Here is a 17,318-nt window from a genome sequence, read left to right on the forward strand (position 1 = left end):
TTTCCTTTGGCATCTTGAACATCTGAAACACAATAAAAATGATCAGTTTAATGTGTTTTTCTACTCATTCTATCACCTGTGTCAGTTCTGGTGAGTTGCAACTGATATATTTTCCTCTTCATGAGGGGTCACATTCTTCTGCTTCTTTACATGCTTGGTAATTTTTTCCATAAGATTCCATTTGGTGTACATTTACTTTGTTGAATGCTGTATTCCATAAATACTCTGAAATATTGTTCTGTAATACAAAGTACTTGGAAAACTTTTGCCACTTTCAGGTCTTACTTCTAGCTGCATTTGGCACAACCAGAGCAGCATTTAATCTAGGGCTTTTTTGCCCCACTACTGAGGCAAGACCTTTCTGATTACATCGCTCAATGCCCCATGGATTATGAGGTTTTTCAACCTGGCTGATTATCGTCACTGGGTATTATTTAATTTCCTGTGTGAGTTTCTAGGTATTTTTCTCTCTTGTCCATTCAGGGGATACTTTCCTCTCACTAGTAGTACTTAGTTGAATTCTTGAGGGGAGCTCTATAGGTTTCTAGAGTTCTCATCCCCTGTAGCTTTCTTCCCTGTCACTCTAGCCTGCAGACTCTAGTGTCTGAGGCCTCCTTGGAGTCTTCACCCCACCTCTTCAATGCAAGGGGAACACCAGGTGGGTGTGCCTTCCCTGCGCCTCAGCCTGAAAACCTCAGGAGCAAGCTTTAAAGGCTTTTAGAATCAAAAGAAGCAATTTTGTTATTTCTTGGAATTTATGGTTTATATTTATTTGTATTTCAGATTCCCCCCTCCCTCCCGGAGGGGCACACATAGCTTTGCAAAAGGATGATATTTTTTTGAAGAAAGAAAGATAGAAGGAAAGAAAGAAGAGGTGGTGGGGCGGGGTAGGATAGGCGGTGATTCCTGATTAGGAAAGAAAATAGAAATACACAACAAAAACTAACTGATCTGTGTTAGTTATCTATAACCTGGGTGGCAGGAAAGTTCTGGGCTGGGAATCAGAAGACCTGAGAGTTCAGCCTCAGTCTTGTAACCTTAGGAAAGTCATGACCTATTCAAGATTTTGTAAAATAATTACTTGATAGTGTTATTATCAAAATGGATAATAGATAAAAGATGGTCTTCACACTGACTGAAATATTGGAAGAACAAAAAAGAAAAAAAAACTATTAACCTCTTCTCTCTGGCCAATGGTAGAGTCCACAAACCAGCAAAAATCTGATAGAAATCCCATTTTAAAATGTACATGTTTTAATTTCCTGAAATGGGGAAGCCAACAGATCAGGAGACAATGCCATTGAATAGATAATTCCCAAGAAGAGGAGACATGCCACACCATGAGGGCCACACAGGGGAAGCCCCAGAATGTGGGCAAGCAGCTGTACTGTGGTATCTGTGGGAAGGGTCGGGTTAGGCAGTGTAGGACTGGCTAGTTGGAATAATTTCTGCAGGCTCTGGGGGAAGATACTGTGTCTACTTCTCTGGCACCTGGCCCTGGGGTGATTAAGACAGGGGGATAGTGTGGTCTAGAGTGCATGAGCCCCACAAGAGCCCAGTCAAGGAGGTAGTTGTGGTGTGGGTTTGGGACGGCTTAGTTTGCACATGGGAATTATGCTCACATGGGAGTGTTTAATATCTGCAGGAATTAGCTATCCCTGGGAGGGGCAGTGCCTCTGGGTCAGCACGGTCCTGATGTCAAAGCATCAGAAATATGGAAAATAAAAAGGCAGGATGAATACCAACCCTAATTGCTAAGATGAGCTAATAGTGTTGACCTACCATGCCCAGACTCAGCTGTCTCCTCCTGCAGCTCCCACAGAGACCATCTGTGACTCAGGCAAGAGACTGGACCTGCTTGTGGGCAGGGGCCCAGGCCTTCCTTCCATGCCTGCTTCTGCTCCACAGCTAGGAGTCTGAACCCGGGCCAGCAGCTCCAGAGGCTGATTCACCCTTGGAAAACGATGCCACCTGGTGTTAGTCCAAATAGTTAGTTTAGCACCATATGTGGTGTGTTATTCAAGTGTTTCTCATAAATAGTTAATGAATTACTGGTGATGATGCCACAGACTAAAAAACAACATTAAAGGAGAAACATCCAGGTCCCCGAAGGTATCATTAGCCTAGTCCAGCTCTGCCCACAATTAGCTCTGAGTCTATCCTTTGCACTCCCAGGCAAATGGAATCATTTTGGGATTCCCTAGCAGCTCAAGGTCATGTGCATTGACTGGTGTCTTTATTGGGCCCTCTGCCTGGCAGCTTAGCTTATATTCCTTTCACTGATAACAAGGCTGCCCAAGTACAGGGCTTGATTGGAGGTTTGGCATGATCCTGAGATCTGAGCTCTCTACCTGCCTGCCTGCCTGTCCCGGCCTGCAGAAAATTGTGGGGGAACCCTAGGGACTGGCCTGTCCTGAGAATTAATGCACTTGGTCCACAGTCTATGACTACTATTTAGGCCTCCAGAAGCCTGGTGATTTTACATGGAACACACTTGTGTCCTGTCCCCAGACTGTACATCCAAGTCCAGGTTAAGCTATTTAATAGAAAATAAGACCATTTCAACTGCTTTTTAAAGTTTCCACTTGGATATCCCACCTTTATCCCAACTCATAGAAGAAAGAGTTCTTAGTCATAGGAGATACTTCAGAGAGCACCGTGCCTGGAATCCTTTCGAGGTCTTTGATCCCATTCAAATTGCTTGCAAAAAAAAGATGGCAAATGTGTAGTTCTCCATGGTTTCCAACCCATTGGCAATCAGATTCTCAAAGACACCCCCCCCCCAGGAGCCACTGGACACATTTCTCCCCTGGCCTGACTCCATCTCCTGGCCTCCTGGTTCCATTAGATCTTCTTGCCTCCTATTACACAGAAAATGCTGAGGCTCCCTGACCTGCTGCCTAGTGGGCTTCATCTGTGCAATTCTAGACCTTCCTTCCATCTGTGCTCTTGATTACATGCCCCCTGTGCCCTCCATATTACTCCTTCGTTTTAAAACTTTGGACCTTTCTACAGTTATTTCTCCCTGGTCTATAAGAAGGCTTAGGACTTCCTATCTTGAAACAAAATGACAACTGCGTTACCTCTGCCATGTCCCTACCTTTTTTCTCTGCTTCATATAGTCGCTGTTTGTCTCCTCTCCTCTTTTCTCCACTGCATTCCCAGCTATGAGGACTATCGGAAACCTATATTCACCACCATTTGCCTATCTTGTCCTGAGTTCTAAACCCACGGCCAAAAAGCAGAACAGCTTATGAATTAAACAGGAGCAATCTGTGGTCAGTTAACCTGGGTTCAAAGCCTGGTGCCACCAGATAGCAGTGTGTGATCTCAGGCAAATAACTGAAAACTTTTATTCTCTGTAGAGTGTAGATGATATAATACCTACTTAATGGTTGTGCTGAGAAATAAAAAAGACCTGCAAGATACTTAACATGGTGCCTGACACGTTACATGTAAAATACTATTTTTACAACTGCAGAGGTACTTGACACTCCACATGCTTAAGACTGAACTTACCTTTTCTCCTTGAACCTCTTCCTCTTCCTGGTTCCCCATTTGAGATTGATGTTTGCCTGCAATGGCTGCATTAGCTCAGGCCCACTCATCACCTTGGGCCTCCTATATCTAACCAGTGCTCCCCTGCTTCACTTATCCCTCCCACCAAACTGCCCTCATAAGATAAGCTGAGTCAAGTCAGCTCCTCTTATTCCTCTTCATCCACACCCAATGGCTTCAATGGCTCCCCACTGCCTACTACATGAAATTGACACTTAGGGCTCCCTGAGCTCTGGTCTCTGCCTCTCTCTTTCAGACTCTGTCCACCCTCCCACCCATCCTATCCCTGCTTCCTCTATATTCTCCCCAGGCTAGACAGGTGTCCTAAGGAGCCCTCCCACTTCAACACCTGGTTCCTCCTTTGCCTTCCCCCCCCCCGCAAACATCAGTATTTCCAGCATCTACCCCCCCAAACCTGCAGTTCTACAGCAGCCTCAAGGGGAATGCCCCTGCCCCTGCGCTTTACCAGCTCATCACTACTGCACACGGCTGTCAGTGAACCTGGGCATTTGTTGTCACAGGTCTGTGCATTTGTCACAATGCCCCCTTCCTCTTTATCTGCCAAATACTCATAGTCTCATGGTCACAGCCAGAAGCCATACCACTTCTGCAGGCTGAGCTGGGTCCTCGTCTCTCTGCTCCCATGATGTTCCTATCCTGCCCCTGGCTTCTGTCACAGCACTATCATATTCTACTGCAAGTCTCTGTTTACATAGCAGCCTCTCCCAGGAATGCCTGAGGTCCTCCAGGAGGGGGTTGCACACACCCTTACCGCCCCCTCTCCTGTGTCTTTTCTGCTTTGCTTTCTCCTTAGCCCTCATGCTGCTAGGGAGGACATGTTTATACTGCTCATCTATCCATTTCTCCCCACTAGAATGTGAACTCTATGCGTGTAAAAGCTTTTGTTTGTTTTGATGTGTCTCCAGAGCCTACAGTAGTGACTGGTACATAGTAAGTGCCCTATAAATATTTGCTGAATAAAGTGTTGGATCACTGATCAATGTTACTTTACCTAACTTTAGCAGCTTACATTTTGCTTGGCACATAGTAAATACTAAGCATGGATGTTCCTTGATGTACCTTGAGGTGACATCCTGACAAACCCATTATATGCTGAAAATATGGGAGGCTCAAAATGTACTTAATATACCTAAAATGCCAGACATAGCTTAGCCGGGTTTACCTTAAATGTGCTCAGAACACTTAAGTTATTCTACAGTTGGGAAAAAGCATCTAACAAAAAATCCATTTTAGAGTATTGGCTATTATTAGATATATGTATCAAAAAAAAAAAAAACAAAAAAAACCCAAAAAACAAACCTATGGCCACATAGTACACTGTTTAGCTGTTCACTCTCTTGATCATGGGGCTCACTGAGGGTCCTCATAGACTGCTAGCCCAGGAAAAGTTCAAAATCCAAAATTCCAAGTATGATTTCTATGAAATGTGTATTGCTTTTGCACCACTGCAAAGTTGAAAAATTGCAAGTAGATCTTAAGTCAAGTTAAAACCCTCTGTCTGTATCTGTTCTTGGATGAATGAATACTTTATCATTTTGCTAGCCTGTTTTAAAAAGTTCAAACACTCCTACTTTCTAATCCTAGTCACTCAATTTTGATGGCTCTGTGTCTCAGGATAAGCCCTTATCTTGATTCTGACTGCTCTGCTCCCTGCCCTGGAGTATATCCCAAACATTTCTCTCTCCCTACCCTCACCCACACTTCACAGAAATACTACTGACCCATTGACTCAACATGAAGACACTGAGTGCTTGGGTTAGGCCAGTTGCTCTTCCAGTGCCCGTCTTCCATCGATGAATATTTCATTTCTCTCTTTTCTTAAGGTGAAGACAAGCTGATTCTTCCCTAGAAATCTTTCCCTGACCATTCAGGCCTGTGTGAACCTCTTTGGGCACTCATGACCCATATGGTAGCATCTCATCACAACTTTATTTAACCACTAAATGGACATTACATATATGTAGATTTTATAGACAATGGCTCTTTAAAGAATCATCGCTTTTTAACATGTCAAGCATTTGCATGGAAATCTTTCTAATGTTTGCTTCACTGCTTCCCTGTCTTCTTAAACATAATACTGCATAGAGAGCATCCCTCTAGGCTTTTCTAATGCAGGCTCGTTCCTGGTAGACTAAATGTTTTCCTGTGGTATGGTCTTGTGCCAGGAGGAATACCTGGTAAAAGAAAAGGCCATGAGCATTGGAATCAAATGATCCTCATAATGACCCCCTTTGCAGTCGCTGGTGTCCCTCTGAGATCAACTCTGACTCCCTTCTTTTTTATTTTTATTTTTTGGTACCAGGGATTGAACCCAGGGCACTTAACCACTGAGCCACATCCGCAGCCTTTTTTATATTTTATTTAGAGACAGGATTTCACTAAGTTGCTTAGGGACTCACTAAATTGCTGAAGCTGACCTTGAACTTGAGATCCTCCTGCCTCAGCTTTCCAAACCACTGGGATTACAGGCGTGAAACACTGCCACCAGCTTCTGACTTTCTCTGAATGTGTTTCTAATCTATAAGAGACTTAGGAATTAGATAATGAAGGTTATTAGAATTGCCTGCAAACTCAGTGTACAAGTATTTAAATGTAGGTAAGAATCTCCTATTGATAAGTCTATCTGCTTTAAAACATAGACTTCTGTAAGTTAATTTGTTGATCAGAGGTTTTTTCTCACTGAACTCCCATTTGGGGGCTTTCTTCAGAATTCTCGGATGTCTAACTTTTCAGAAAGTATGATTTTAGAGCACTCAGCCTTTATATGTTACCTCTTGTTAGCTATCTTATGTGCAGCTGCCAGGATTTTTCAACTAGATCATTCCCTGGTTAGGTTATGAATTTCCCAAGGGCAAGAAGTCTTTGATAGTCATTCATTCCTTTGCTAAGTATATTTTAAAGCAGCTACTATGTGGAAAGATCTGTGATACAAAAAAAGGGGGTGGCAAATAAGACATGATATTTACACATTATTGAAGAGATAAGATGCAAATAGCCAATACAAGGTTAGAAAGTAGGCAGAAAAAATCAGAGAGTTTTGAGAATTTAAATGGAAGAAGATACTATTCTGTTTGGGAGAACTGGGGAAGGTTTTGTGTAACAGGTGACATTTGATTTGGGTCTTGGCAATGTGAAGAATTTTAGTAGGTAGCATTCTAGACTTCGGGAAAACTATGAGAATGGCAAAGAGGATGAAATATTCACATGCAAGCATGGGATGCAGTCATGCTGAAGAGCACCCACTACACAGGATCTCTCCTCCCCAGTTGAGTTTCCAGTAAATGGATGAGTGAGACAAAGGAGTGGCAGACGATGCCCACAATATTACCTTTATTATTGATTTAGCCTAAGTTGGAGGACTCACCTTTAAGGGAAAACCAACTATGGCTGAAAACTGCCACAGGCAGTTTCTTTAGGTGATACTGAAGCTAGATTCAAAGATAGGTAGTTAGTGTAGTTAGGTAAATCGGGTCTAACATGGAGTAAAATAAAGAAAATGGAGGCCGTTATAGAGAATGGAGTCCAGGAAACCAGAGCAACACTTGGGGAAATTGAAATGTTAATGTTCCCAAGACCCTTAGAACCCATTCTAAGGAACTGTTAATGAAACAGCTCCTAGCTGTCTCCCACCTTTTGGACCTTCCCACCTGCATTCTATCACTGAAAGATAAAGGGAAACAAAAGACCTGAGTATGGGAAAGCTGAAAGAAGACCTAAGCTATAAAAAAAGGGAAGACCTCCCCCTTCCACGGATTCCGCCTTTTGGGTCCCCTTCTTCCTCCCGGGAGAAGTCCTCTCTGTAGAGTGGACTTTCCACTCTACACTTGCCTCGGCGTGCGTCTCTGGTGTTATACTTCAGCATTCGCGGAAGCAAGGACTCCTCACCGGTCAACAGCTGTAACAATATCTGACAATCACTCAGTGCCCCAGAATTTTCCAGTGCTAACCTTCTCAACTTTAAAATCCAAGATTGTTGGATAAAAACAAATAGTAAATAGTATTTAAAAGTGAATTTAATATTTTAAAATAGTTTGAGATTACACTTCTTTCCCACAAAAACATTGTATGGTGACTAGAGGTAATAACTGAAATAAATTGAAATTACTTTCCATGAAAATTCACTGAGGACTCTATTTTACAGCAGCATCACAACTTGAGTTAAAACAAACCTGCTTAATTTTAAAGATTCTTAATGTCAAAATGAGATACTTTTGGCAAAGCTCCACAATTTTACACCCAGTCTTGGTGGACAGTCAACTGGTCTTACTGGGGGGATCTAGCTCTGCTGGAGTCTGCAGCATCTTCCTCAGGAGCCCAGATAGGTCAGGTGTGTGGGTGCAAATGGTCTGGGGTACCAAGGGGGGGCAGTGGATCCTGATCCTGGGAGTGGTGAAAATCAGTAAAGTTGAACATCTGGGTTTCCGCTTAGGATGTGTAATAGATAAGGGAGAAATGAGTGCAAGAGGGGATAAGAGAGAAGTGATGGGGGATTAAGGGTTGATTGGGGCTAAAGGTCCCTAAGACAGTCCAGGATGTGCTGAGGTTTCCCAGCCTAAATGTTCACAATACTCCTGTAGACAACGCTTGCAAATTCAGCAGTTCATCATACACTGCCTCCACTAGAAAATTTTGTCATGGCAGCAACTCTGGGTCCAGCTAGATCTGACATACTTAATCTGGATCCCTAACCCTAACAACACAAGGCAACTAAGAGTGCAAATATTCACGAAAATAGTCGCCCACTGCTCCTCGCCTATTGGGCATTTCCACTTTTGGTAAATCTCATCACAATCCTGCAAGGTCCACATTAGCATCCTTGTCATTTTTCAGACAGGGAAACAAAGGTGCAGAAAAAAAAGTAGACGAGGTTGAATCAGCACAGAACCTTGGACTACCTGTCATCAGAAATGTACTCTTTCAGCAATTTCTAGGAGACTTGAAGCAGGGAGTGCCTGCTCTGTTAGGGGAGGAGTAGTGACAGCCTGTAGTAGTGTGAGTGTGTATGGCTATTTATTTGTGGAGTCATTTCTTGCGGTACTGGTGCGTTTAAGTGTGAATACTATGTGGATTGAGACGTGGGTGTATATGAATATTTGTGGGTCAGTTATTATAATATGTGTAACTGAGAGTGTGTCTTGGGGGGCGGGGGTGGTGGTGGAAGTTAGTTCCTGAGCCTTGTGAATATGTGGGCCTTATGTGAAAGCAAACGATTTGGATTTTGTGCATAATTCTAATTATGTGTGCATTTGTGTATGTGCATGAGCTTGGGAGTGCAAGCCTGTCGGGGACCTGGGGTGGAGGGTAAATCCCTGGGTCATGAATTCGTGATGCATGTGAGTGTATGCCAAAAAAAAAAAAAAGAGTGGGTTGCTGGATGTCTGTCCGTGTTTGAGTGTGAGTGTGTACATGAAGGTGAATGTATGTAAGGGAAGGTGGGGGGTCGTCCCTGGCCCCGGTGTTAGCGAGTGTGACTGCTCTCCAGTCGGCCCCGGCCCCCCCGCTGCAGGTGGGCCGGGCCCGCCAAGGGGCCCGCAGCGCTCGCAGCTCTTGGCTCGCGGCCGCGCTGGGCTTGCAGGGCTGGGCTGGGGCTGCGGGGCGGCGCCGGGACAGGAAGCGGAAAGCAGCAGTGCAGCGGCGGCGGTGGTGGGGCTCTGCCTCTACAAGAGCCCAGCACAGGCCGCAGGGACGCGGCCGCTGTGAGCCGAGACCGCGGGCCGCCGAGCCCAGCCGGCCAGCGCGGAGGTGAGTCCCGCGGGAGGCCGTGCGCGGCGAGGCGGCGGCCTACGGGCAGACCTCGGGTGGGGAGATGCCCCGTCCGGACTCGGCGCGCCCCTGCACCCTCCTCCCGCACTCCCTCCGCCGGACTCCGATCGCGGTTCGCGGCCCTCTCTTCTCTGGCCGGTGGCTCCCTTGGCTTCCTCCAGACCGCTCCCGGGTCGTGCTTCCCGGGACCCCACTCCTCCCATCCCTGCACGGGGCGCCTTCCCGCCCCTGCCCTGCGCTCTCCATTGCACCCGACTCCAGCGCGTTATCTTGGACGCCCCCCTTTACCCCTGACTGGCCTTTGGGGTGCGCCACTTGGGTGCGCGTGCCGGCCGCTAGGGAGTGCAGAGCATCGATGGGGGCAGTTATCTGGGCCAAAAGGGGTGGGGACTCAGCGGCTCTGCGCTCCCCAGGATCCGGGCGCGCACCGGGGTTCCCACCCCTCTGCCGGACTGGACTCGTGTAATCGCCAGCGCCCGGGTGCCACCTGGCCGATCGCCAGGTACCGGGACAGAGCTGGCCTGTGTTTCACACCTCCCTTGCAAAATTGAGCCAGCCGGGAGGCCTTGGGGGGGCGCGTCCGGTTGCGCATCGGAGAGCGCAACAGGCAGGTAGGAGTTTACTTTCAAAAAAGCCGGGGTGGAGCAGAGTCGTGCCGGCCAGTCTCTGCCGAGATGTTCCTATCCTGGGAAGTCTCGCTGCGCTAGGGTAATGTTCGCCACTGGCAGGACCTCATTTCCTCCTGCAGCCTTTGAACTGCCCCAAGCAACGCGCCCAGAAAAGTGTGAAGCTTTATAAAAATTTAAACGCGTCGGTGGTGGAGGTAGAAGTGGGGCGGAGCCGCGGCCTGGCGGCTGGCGAGAAGCTGGTGAGACTTGAAGCCCAAGAAATCTGTTGCTCAGCTTTTACACTTCCAAACCAGGTATAATGCCCACGCCTTGAGAAAGAGATCCTTGCCTTGCTCCTGGGGTGGTGTTAGGGCGGGGTGCGATTGTGTGGCCAGTACGTGCAGTTCGTTAAAGCCCTTTTTTGAGGGGGCTGTGGTTAGAAATGGATGTATTCTTAAAGACTTATTCCAAAAGCTAGCAAGCTGTAGAGAATCTGGTGTTTTCACTGACATGTTTATAAATTTTACAGGGTTGCTGAAAAATATTACAACTTGTGTCACCAATCAACAATGCTAATTAGCATTCTCTTTCCTGTGGGTGGGTTGTTTGATTACACAGCTCCCAGGCTCTTTAAGGGAGATGGCAGAAACTGTCTGAATCCAGGGAGACATAATTAGCTATTTTATGTAACCACTAATTAGAGTTTTTTGAATTAAATCAATGTGATATGGTTGGGGCTTTGATTTGTTGGGAGGAAACTGTTCTATTCTGCAGTTCAAAGAAATAACACCCTTCACCTATTCGTGAGCGTTTAGCACTTCCAAATGTGGGTGACTCCTAATATGATTGGTGAAAACACCCAGTGTGAAATTTGCACTGTTACAGTGTTGGCAGTGTGACTTGGTTGCAACTTAATTTGTAAGTAAAATAGGAGAAGAATTCTGAGAGTGGCATATTTGCAAGGGCTGCATGCCAGACAGTGCATTTTATTGTTTTATGTGTTGAGCAATAGGCAAAAACCATAAAGGAAATTTAAAGTTTCCTTATGAAGCAACAATTCCAATGTCATTCTTGTCTATTGAAAAATTAATAAATGCTGAATGAGGAAAGTACCGTCTCTTTTATCCTCCTAATACATACACATACCCTGTTAGCTACTCTAGACTTCATCTGCTGCTTGGCTTTGATGGGCCTTCATCAGGTTGGATTTTAGTTGGAGGTCTCTGTCTTTGGGTTGTGGGCCCCTTAAGAACTAGAACTATTTGAGATTCATTTCTTTTCTACTGAACTACCCCCCTACCCCGCTCCCGACTAACACCCCTTGCAATGCTTAGTTAGGACACTGAAGCTGTGAATAGAAGTTGAAATTGCAAATTCTTTGTGAGGTTATAATGTGGTTTGGAACAATTTATGATTGTTGCCTACCCTCCTCTATGTAAATAAACAGATCTGGTAATTGCTACATTGCTATAAATTTTCCATAGCAAAGAACACACGTTCTGGAATTAGTCTCCCAAAGTTCAAGCCCTAGTTGGAGCACATACCAGGTGTGTGACCTTGGTTTCCTTAACTGTGCCATGAAATTAATATTTTATCTCCCTTAAAGGCTTGTTATGAGAATTAAGTGAGATACTGCATGCAAATAACTTCTGAGAGTCTAATATATAGTAAGCACTTGATAAATGTAAGCTGTTAGACTATAATTGCCATCATCTCTCTGTAAAATGAACTGGGGGCATGGCTGTATGTGGCAGGAGACTGGGGCATGGTGCTCGGTTGTTGTTCATAGGTGGCTTGCTTGCGAGGCTGTGTTTCTACAAGCAGTCTTGGTCTCAGTGAAACCTGCTGAAAAGGCATCTGCATGTTCTGCTACTGTCTGTTCCTGCCTGCGTTTTCCTGAGTCCCAGCTATTGCACAGTTGTCATTGGACCTGGCACCATAGAACTCAGAGAAGAGCTAGTTCTCATGAAATTGTGTTTCTTTTTTCTGTTGTTGTTGCCTCTGAAGCTCAAAAGTCTAGCAGGGGCAGGGGGTTGCTTACAAACAAATATCCATTGTAGAGCCTCAAATGCATTTACCTTTCACAGCTCTTAGAAATCTATATGCAGCAGTTGGAGGCATTTCAGAAGTAATTAATGATTTAAGCCAGGAGCAGTTATTCTGGGAAGGTGAGTTGAAATCATTGGCAAGACAGGTAAAAGGAGGTTGATATTTTCTCTCCATGTGAATAGTGGCCCAGAATCATTCATTTATAAGACTTCTGTTGCCATGAAAGGATTATTAGGTATGTCACAAGTGCCACAGGCCCTGTAGATCCTCATGCCAGTGACCTGGACAGTGTTTTAGGACACAGGTTCAGAAAAATGTTTTCTAGTTCTTGTCATCCTTCTCTGAACTCTTCCACTCAACCTTGTGGTCCTCCAGATACACCCACACCATGTTCTCTAATGTATCTGACATTCACTTCCAACCTGAGGAAGCTTGCAAGGGGCAGAGTAGAAATTATTAAATTACTTAGCCACAGTTAATAATAGTTGTTCAAAGTTGACTATCAAACCAAAATGATACACGTAAAAATTCAATGAAAATGGTATGTTAAGTCATATGCCACTCAAAGGTATTCTTCCTAACCCAGGAATTTCACTTTACTGAATTTATAGTCGATGGTTGTGCTTACCCTGTGCTTGGTAGTGTTCTAAATGATTTTTTGGAATCATTTCATTTAATACCCACAGTAAACTTATAAGGTAAGTGAAAAATGTAATTCTGTTATCACAGTCGAGAAACTGAGGAATGGAAAAGTAGCTTGCTCTGAGATCACCCAGCTAAAGAGTACCCTGAGCCAGGATTTGAATGGCGATGGTCTAACTCCAGAATCTGGGCTCATAAGCTAGTCTTCTCTGGAGGAAAAGTTGGCTCTAAACAAAATTATTTAAGTTGTTATTTTCCCCTTGAGGCTTATATAATTAAAAGTGTGTGCTTGGAGCAAAATATTCACTTCAAAATATAAACAATAAATCATGGAGTGAACCCTTAGAATTCTATGTATGGTAAAAATAAAATATTCAAAGTAATGCACATAGTATATATAAACACAGTTGATACATAAACTGTGCTTTATGCTTTCCCTTGGAAATGCATCCACCTCTGGGAGAGCAGGCTGACTCTTGAAGTTCCGTGTACATCTCTGTACCTCTTGCACAGTTTATGTTCTACCCTCCCAACCAAAGCCCCCTTAATTACTTAATAGCTCTAGGCAAAGCTGTTGATGTTTTTATAATTTGCTTTTCATGAAGATTAGCTTATGTTTACCACTGTCATTACCATAACCTATTATTTCCCTCATGATTTTCTGAGCACTGTTTTTCTTTCAAGTCAGAAGTCAGATGTATTTTATGTGAGTGAACATGACTTTAGGGGAAGATTCTATTTGAGGCCACTGACCTTTTCTTGCTCTGAATAAAGGGTGGTGAAAGAGGTCCTTTGGGCCTTTTTGCCTGGGAATTCCAGAATTCAAGGCACTTCCACTAAGAAAAAAAGCACCCTGTGCACCTGTCTAAATGGTGTTCCTCTTGCTGGCATGCGTTGTAGCTTGAAGAGTTCCCTTCCTGTCCGGATGTGGGCTTCCACCCCTTACCAAGCAGTGCCTGTAGCTTCTAAGGGGTGGGTGACAGGAGGGTCAGGATGCATCTGGTATATGAACTCTGGTGTGAGCCAGTGGTGTGGCTACAACTCTCCATAGTTCTGACACCACTGCTGTATCTACTTCTGCAAGGATTTTTTCCACAGTGAATATATGCCTCTGTGTCCTTAGATCTGCTGCAGAACCCAGTATTCATTTAGCAAACATTTATTGGATACTGATTATATTCTAGGAACTGGAGAGAGAGTACTGGAAGTGGTTCCTACCCTGTGAAGCTCATAGTCCATACAGGAGCCCGACACTGAATAACCATACAAGCAAAAGTAGGTAGAAATTTTGGGATAGGAAGAGTGCTGGGTTCTGGGAAGGGCCTGATTTAGACTGGAGGATCAGAGAGGCCCCTTGGAAGAAGCTATATTTAAATTCAGAGGAATTGGGCAAAACTGGGCATGTGAAGAGTGAATACCAGCAGATACACTGCATTCTGCCAAAGATAGGAGGCTGGAAAGAGCCCGTGCCTTAGAGGAACCTGGTGGGCAGGACATTGAGATCAAATGGAAGATTTTGTATTTTATTCAAAATTCAGGGGGAGACAATGGAGTTGTTTTAAACAGGGGAGTGATGTCTGCATTGTAATTTTAAAGGTCACTCTGGCCTCTGACTGCTGCCCAGCCTGGGCCAAACAAAATAGGTCATGTGACGGGTACAATAAGGAGGCAGTTCCAGATTTTAGGGTCCAAATTTTCTCCTTTGAATGACTCCATGCATTCAGACTGGTGCAGCAGCCTGTAAACTTATTACCCAGGGAAACTGATTCCTTTTTATACTTTAGAATCTTCCCTGATAAGGGATCCCTTCTGACCTTGTGTGAGTGCTGTCAATTCCTGGTGCATACAGGGAACTGTCTCATAAATATGTCTTTGCAGGGATCAGCTTTAGGATACGCTTCTTTATTAACTGGATCGAAGCTCTTAACCTGAGCTCAAACCCTCTTTTAAAATGAGTGCACTGTGGATTTTATTAGTTTGTTACCTGTTGCTTCTCCTTAATCCTCACTCAGATCTTAGAACACGAATTGGTAACCACAGTCTTAACAGTCTGACTTAGAAGAAGAGCCAGGTTCTTCACTGACTGGATTAACTGAGGAAACCCAGAGGTCTTGCTAAGGTTGGCGTGGTGTTACTGTGAACCAGCAGCATGAGGGTAGTACCCTGGACCAGCAGAGCTTAACAGTGGTCGGAGGTGTGGGATAAAGGGAAGTGAGTGTTCCCCAAATGGTATATGGTTGGGTTCATAAGATGAATAGGATGATGGTATCACTGCAGCAGAGGAAATTAGAAAGATTAGGCCAAGACTTGAGAGAGCAGCAGGGGGTGGTGATAATCCCAAATGGAACAAGAAATATCCAAGCAGGAAATATTCATCTGGGCTTTGTCCTTCAGGCATTATTTGTTGGGGACCTATATGATCAAAGTATGGCACAGCCTCCAAAGAGCCTGTACCATAGTAAATCCACAGATGGAGAAGAATAATGGTGCATGTTTTGAGTGTCAAGGGATGACCTAACAGGAGAAGGGAGGACACGTTTGGAGATGTAGTAGAGGTACAAGTGCCATTGAATCGGAAGACAGCCAGGAGCAGAGTCCCAAAGGACAGCAGTGTGTCTCTGTCGTTGCTATACCCCTCTCCTTGCTGAGAGTATTCTTTCATGGCTACTCTTTAAATATAGAGGTGAATAATGGATCACCTGGGTAAGAAGGACTTGGAGAAGGATGACAGGTTTGATCTTTGGATTTGGCTCACAGCAGTCTCTGGGCAACTGCAGTGAGTTGCTTCCGTGGAGAGGTGAGGATGGAGGATTTGGTGGTGACAGGGAGCGACAGCATGTACAGATCCCCCTTGGGCAAGTATGGTCAGGAAGCGTGGGAGAGAAACTGGGCATGGGGGTTGGTAGAGTTAGGAAAAGCCTTTCCCCAGAGGGCACTTGGGGGCTGTGATTTCCTTTGAGAGACGTGCCTGAAGTTGCCCTAATGGATAGTCAAGGTTTTAACGAGAGTAAAGAATGATGACCTTTGGCAGAGCGGGGGAAGAGAATGAAACTTGGGTTCTCTGAGCTGGAGGCTCCCCACCATTTAATCCTTACCAACGGCCCTTGAAAGAGAGTCTTAAATAAACCTCATTTTATTTGGGGATCTTTGTGGATGGGTGGAACTTTGAAAGCTCAGACAGGTCAACATCTAACCTGTGGTGTCACGGTTGGGAAGCATGGAGACAGGATCAGCACTGGTGTGCAGAGCCTAGGCTGCCCGCCTCTTAGATACCCCTCAGCATTTAGCAAGAAAACATTTGATATTAGGGTGGAACAAGGAGTTAAGGATTATGGTTGAAAGGCAGAAATGAGTGTAGGAGTTCTGCACGGTTAATTATGAATCTGAAAAAGGGTGGTCAGTTTTCTTGACACATGCAGGTCAACAGGGAGTGGGCCATGGGCTCTCAGGAAAAGAGACTCAGTTCATTCCAGGCTGCACATATTGGCTGCATCTCCCAAGGCTGGTGTCTGCCAGGTATGAAGCTGGTAAAAAAGCACCAAAACCTGGAGCAGAAAGGAAGTCAGACTGTAAGATGCTGATAGCTCACTGGAACGCCTAGTGATAATGGTAGGAGATGGAGCAGGGAGAGAAAAAGGTGCTCTTGAAGTTTCCAGAAAGGTGGACGTTAGTCCAGGAGCCAAACTAACATTTTCTTAAATGCCTGTTGTATTTCACATTTAATCTTTACAGTTACCCCCGCCCCCCAAAGAGGGTCTGGGGTGGGAAACCTGTGGCTCCAAGGTTAAGCTCAAGTGCAAAACTGGTTAGTAAGTGGTGGACTGCAGGTGAGCCTCAGGGTGGGAAGCCTCCCACGCAGGCTCTTCCCCCACGGCTCCTTCCCAAGCTTTTCTCTCACTGAGGACAAGGGGAACTTGGAGTTTGGAACCATTGAAGGGAGTGTTGATGGCCTCCAATTTTCATTCACCCTGTGCCTGGCCATGTTTGCTCATTACAGCCATCCTGCCATTTGCAAGTTCAGAGGTTTAATCATTTTACTGAGGTCTTGTAGCTAGGAAGTGAGTCAAGTATGGGGTTGCAACCAGCTCTGGATACTACAGTATCTGCTTGGGTCTTCATGTTAGCCCTGTGAGGGTGGTGCCTAGTTGATTTATCCCTGTTTAGCAAAACAAGGCTCAAGAAGACTAGTGGCTTATCCCAGGTTGTAAGACATGGCTGAGCTTGGGCTGGAACCTAGGCTTCCTCAGGGCTCGCCTTGGACTTCATGGCCTGGGAGAAGTGAAACGATGAGTCAGGATACCCTGGGTAAAGGAGGCTTACCCTGGGTAGCAGACAGACCTTGCACAATTAGTCAGGACAGTCTCATCCTAATCAGTATTCGAAGCCCTGGGGAGTGGGTTGGTGTGTGGTGATGTGACATGCAGGCCCAATTCATGCCCCAACCCGCCAGATTCCCTTCAGACACTTGTTGCTAGCTGGGGTCAGGGAGACTGGGCCTCCTCCCAGTGGGGGTAGGGGTATGGCATTTGCCACTCCTTTGTGTTTTCTTCACACTTATCTCACTGGCTGTGTTTGCAGTTTCAGCTTCCAGGGGCGCTGGAAGGAGGAGCCCTGTTGGGCGGAGTCCAGCTCTGGAGGGGTGCTGGGAGAGACAGAATTTCCTAGAAGTAAAGCTTT

General features: G+C 45.4%; 1 protein-coding gene across 5 annotated transcripts in view; it reads left to right on the forward strand.

The window, feature by feature from the left end:
• The first annotated feature begins 9,163 nt into the window (after nt 1-9,163).
• The window catches only part of Vangl1 (VANGL planar cell polarity protein 1), a 52,881-nt gene continuing 44,726 nt past the window's right edge, over nt 9,164-17,318 (forward strand). For 2 of the 5 annotated variants that reach the window (XM_015502223.2, XM_015502224.2), the window contains exon 1: nt 9,164-9,321. The gene's annotated coding sequence lies outside the window, so the exon portion shown is untranslated. Of the gene's footprint in view, nt 9,322-9,791; nt 9,954-9,997; nt 10,265-17,318 lie in introns of those variants that run through there. The other 3 variants (XM_048814557.1, XM_048814558.1, XM_048814556.1) reach the window with 3 other exon arrangements.

This window comes from Marmota marmota, unplaced genomic scaffold, assembly GCF_001458135.2.
Source record: "Marmota marmota marmota unplaced genomic scaffold, marMar, whole genome shotgun sequence".
In the NCBI taxonomy this organism is placed as follows: Eukaryota; Metazoa; Chordata; class Mammalia; order Rodentia; family Sciuridae; genus Marmota; species Marmota marmota.